This window comes from Gracilinanus agilis, chromosome 4 (assembly GCF_016433145.1).
Source record: "Gracilinanus agilis isolate LMUSP501 chromosome 4, AgileGrace, whole genome shotgun sequence".
NCBI classification, from domain to species: Eukaryota; Metazoa; Chordata; class Mammalia; order Didelphimorphia; family Didelphidae; genus Gracilinanus; species Gracilinanus agilis.
In genome coordinates this window covers 258,663,518-258,668,217 of record NC_058133.1, presented here as the reverse complement: position 1 = coordinate 258,668,217, position 4,700 = coordinate 258,663,518, and the positions used below count along the sequence as shown (strand labels likewise).

General features: G+C 42.4%; 1 long non-coding RNA gene across 1 annotated transcript; it reads right to left on the bottom strand.

Annotated features, from left to right (window-relative positions):
- Positions 1–1,805: 1,805 nt before the first annotated feature.
- Positions 1,806–4,700, bottom strand: LOC123243637. Its single transcript, XR_006506047.1, has 3 exons — positions 4,689–4,700; positions 4,460–4,504; positions 1,806–4,273 (listed from the first exon to the last, which is right to left on the bottom strand). It is a non-coding gene; the product is annotated as an uncharacterized LOC123243637 (long non-coding RNA).

Here is a 4,700-nt window from a genome sequence, read left to right as displayed (position 1 = left end):
TCTTAATAACAATGCCTCAACCTCATTTGGGCACATTATGGTCAGATGGCATTCTAAAACTAGATTAATAGATTTGGTTACTAATAAAGCCATAGCAGCTACTCCTCTAAGGCATGGTGATGCTCCCAAAAACACTGGGTCCAGCTGGGCCAAATAATAGTCTCCCAGGCTTTGAGCAGGTCTCAAAAGTTGAGTTAGAACACCTGAAGTAACCCCTTTTTGTTCATGAACATATAAAGTAAATGGTTTATCATAATTTGGGATGCCTAGAGCAGAGGCAGACAGGATAGCCTGTTTTAAATTTGAAACAGCTATTAGGTGTTCCATTTCCAATTTAAGTTGGTTTAGGGACCAAATTTTTTGTGAGTGATACAAGGGGCTTAGGGATTTCTCTATACAAAATCCCGTTGCTCCAAGAATCTCCCTCAATTGCTTTTTATCATTTTGGGGTACTTTCAATATGTGTAGGAGAAATTAAATGGAGCGCAAGAGTTACAATGAAACCTAAATATTGTACTTTGGGGAGACACCACCGAAATTTGTCTTTGGAAACCTTGTGGCCTCTCTTATGTAGCTCCAAAAGGAGGTGCTTACTATCTTCTTGGCATGCTTCAGCATTTGATGAAGTCAAGAGCAAATCATCCATATATTAGATTAAATGGCTGTATTTAAATTTAATGAGGGGCAGGTGGGTGGCTCAGTGGATTGAGAATCAGGCCTAGAGATGGGAGGTCCTGGGTTCAAATCTGCCCTCAGACACTTCCTAGCTGTGTGACCCTGGGCAAGTCACTTAATCCCCATTGCCTAGCCCTTACCACTCTTCTGCCTTAGAACCAATAACCAGTATTGATTCTAAGATGGAAGGTAAGGGTTTCTTAAATAAATAAAATTGATGGCATCCAAATAAGCAGTTAAGAATTGTGTAAACACTGTAGGGCTGGCCATGAACCCTTGAGGCAAACAAGCTCAGTTATTCAGGAAACCCTTCCAGGTGAATGCAAAGATATGCCTGGGAGCTTCATGTATAGGTATGGAAAAGAAAGCTAAGCAAAAGTCCACTACTATAAAGTATGTAGCAGTGCTAGGAATAGAAAAAATAATACTATTTATGTTGGAAACTACAGGGTCTCTTTATAATGTGATTGATCACGGCCCTCAAATCCTGGATGAATCAATAGCGAAGCTTATCATCGGGCCCCAATTTAGGCTTTTTAACAGGCAGGATGAGCATATCGTATTCAGATTTAGAGGAAATTATGAAGCCTTGACCAATTAGCAAATTTACTATTGGGGTAATGCCCTCAATTTCCTCCTTCAGGAGAGGGTACTGAGGATTAGAAGGAGATAGACTAGATTTAGTTTTACTTTGGATAGGGATAGTCAATTTAAGTAGGCTAACATCAGAAGATGATGTGGCCCAGAGAGACTCAGGTATATCAGTTGGAATTTCAAATGTGGGAGACTCCTTTGTCTCATGGTTGTCTGAAAGAAGTACAGGGAGCAAAGTTAAGGATTCTTCAGGCAATTCCAGTGACATAGAGCCATCTGAAAAGTAAGTTATTGTGGCTCTAAGCTTGCATAAAAGATCTCTCTCCAGCAAATTTATAGGGGAGGCAGACATCAAGAGGAAAGAGTGCTCCACACTCAGGGGTCTTAAGGACAACCCTTTTAGGGGAAAGCTTCAGAACCTTTAGGGGTGTCCCTGATACCCCCACTACATTTATTGATCCTATGGAATTGTAATCTGAGTCAAGTGTACTCTTCAAAACACACCTAGAAGCTCCAGTATCCAAAAGACAATCATAATAGGTGTTACCAATCTTTAATGTTACATGGGACACATCAGTATGTGGGGGTGGGGCAGTGGATAGGGACAATGGGTAGTAAGACATCAGGGTCTGGACAATCAAAGGTTGTACCCTCTGATTTCTGTGCTCTAACCCCACCCCTAATACACCTTCTGTAAAAAATGAAATGGATATAAAAGGATAGATTTAAAAATATTATGGTTTGAAAAGATTTGTTGGTAGCCATTAGAAAAAGGAAGCCATGTGCCATGTTAAGAGTCAGTTTAAAAGACCTGAGCCCTATTACCTCCTCCCATTCTAGTTCCACTCCAAATCACCAAAAGAGAAAGTACCAATCCAGTCCTCAGTCTTCATCCTTCTCTCTATGTTGTTATGCTCCCTGCCTACGTGATTACGCAAGCCAGGAATCATGGGAAATGTAGTTTGAAGACCCCCCTAAACTTCTACAGGAAATTTAGAACAGAGACTCCAAAATTTCCAACAATACACTTCATAATTTTTGACTAGTTCCTTTGGTTCCCCACTGAGGTGCAGTAGGAACAAGCTCCACTCAAGATATAATGTTGCAAGGTCATTTGGTATGAGTTATCAATTGCCTAATTTGGAGTTGGATGTGGAGTATTATTTACATAATTGTTATTATTTCTACAATTGTTATTCATTCAAAAGTTGTAATTTCTGAAGTTATTATTTCTAATTGCTTGTTTCCAGTTCCTCAAGTTCATCATAATGTGATCCCTTTCTGCACAGAAGTGGCATATTAGGGACTGATAATTAGATTCTTGGAGAGGGGCAAGTGCCATTGGTTGAGTATCATGCCCTTTTTATTATTTATCAATTCTATCATGTAAAAAATGTAACTTTTTTTGAAACATTTCCATTAAGTTATTAGCCTCTTCCTGTTTTTCTATATGGCCTTTAGAGACATAAACAGCAGTTCTCCTCAAGTCATCAAGATCCATCTCAGTCCACCTTGGGCAATTCATTTTAAAGTAATTCTGGGCCACTTTGCAAGAGTTATTGACAAAGTGTCACTTTATTTGTCTAATATCACTTTCTTTAGAAAGATCAACATCCAGATATCAACCCCCAAGCTCAATGAGCCTATCAATGAATTTGGAGGGTGTCTCATCATCAGATTGTTTAAGATTTTCAAATTTGGTCCATGCATCTGGACTTTTGGAGCATTCTTAAATTGCCATTAGAATGACCTGGCTACAACGATATAATTGCAAAAAGTCCTTGGGGTTGTTATAATCCAATTCAGGATCTTGAGATGGGAAGTGTGCTGCATTGCACTCCCAGACTTTATTAACGTGAGAGATCATTTTATTTTTCTTATATTCTGTTAGAAAAGCCTTGAGCAAATTTTTAATATGTTTATAGGATGGATTATATTGAAAAAATATCTTGGACAGCTTTTTCATTACCAAAATTACCAAAAAAGGCAGTGGCTGGAGCTAATGGCAGGGGCAGAAGCAGGGAGGAAGCAGGGAACTGGGGGATTGCCCCAAAGGAGGGATGAAATTAGCACGGGGTGGTGTGGGTGATGGGGAGCCTTGGAGTGGAGAGGCTCAGCCAGGGGCCAGACAGGGAGGGAGAGAGAGGAAAAGAGTGATAGTAGCAAGAAGCAGGAGGTAGAAAAGGTGGAGGAGAGGAATAAGGATAGCAGGAAAGGAAGGAGAGAGGGGGTCAATCAGAGTATTTGCCTGAGGGCTCAGGGGGGGAGCTGGGAAACTTAGCTTTGCAGGGGACCTGGGTGGGAAGGAGAAGGTACAGGAAAGGGAGGAGAGAAAAGAGGGGAGAACTGGAAGGATTAAGGGGACAAATGATCAAAAGGCAGTAGATGGAGTGGAAGCCAGACTTCCCGCCTTTTGCATGGGCAGGAAGCCTGGGAGACTACCCGGAGGGGGTGGTTTCCTACTTACCTGTAGGTTAGCTTCTGGGGTCCCTTCGTAGGCCAGGCAAATGTAGGTTTTAAAATTAATATTCAATATCTCCAAAGTATAATATTTATAAAAATGTATTAATATTTAACTAGAGAGCTGGAGAACACAGGTAATGCTCACCACTCACGTGGAAGGGAGTGCAAGAGAGGCATTACCCAAAAATTACATATAATCACGTAAAAGATGCATGTAAACAGAAAGGAAAAGGGAATTCTGGGAGATGAAGTCTAAAGGATACAAAATTTCCTCTTACACAGAGGGCTCAGTTCTAGCCCCTGCTGGCCCTCAGTGCTGATTGGTTACCTGCAAACTGAGATAAGCAGAGAGAAGGCCTGGAAATCTTAGATAACAGGGTGAGGGCAGGCATGATTCTTCCTGGGGTTGGATCAGTCAATTATAATCTCCAGGGCCAGTGAGGAGGAGAGAGGCCAGAGGTCAACAGGAACAAAACAGAAAATGCAGCCTTCAATATCTCCAGGATTTTTCCTCAGCTCCACACAAGGCCATTCTCTCAAGCTGCAGAAAAAAAGACAGATTAATGGAGATCCTCCAAGTCACGAGTGGCCTCGAGCCTCTGATCCCTCTGAAGAGCCGCCTCCCCACCAACCCACCTTCTCCCTGAATCCCTCCTCTGCTGCTCCTCTTTGCTTCATCCCCTTCACCCCAGCCCCCCTCTAGCTCCAGGCCCCCCAAGAGCCTCACCTGTGGCTGTGAGAGACACGTCTGAGCCCTGGGCACTGTCATTGCCTGGAGACAAAGGAAGTAAACAACCCAGTGAGGGACATCATGGATGGAAAGGGGGTGTGGGAAGGGAAGAGGACCCCAAAAGGCTACTGGGGTGAGCCTTTCCTCTAACATTTCATTTCTCCTGTCTCAAAGGTCATAGAGGCTGAGCCTCCTCTTCTAGCCTCCATGTTAACCCTTCACTTACCTGCAGCTGGAA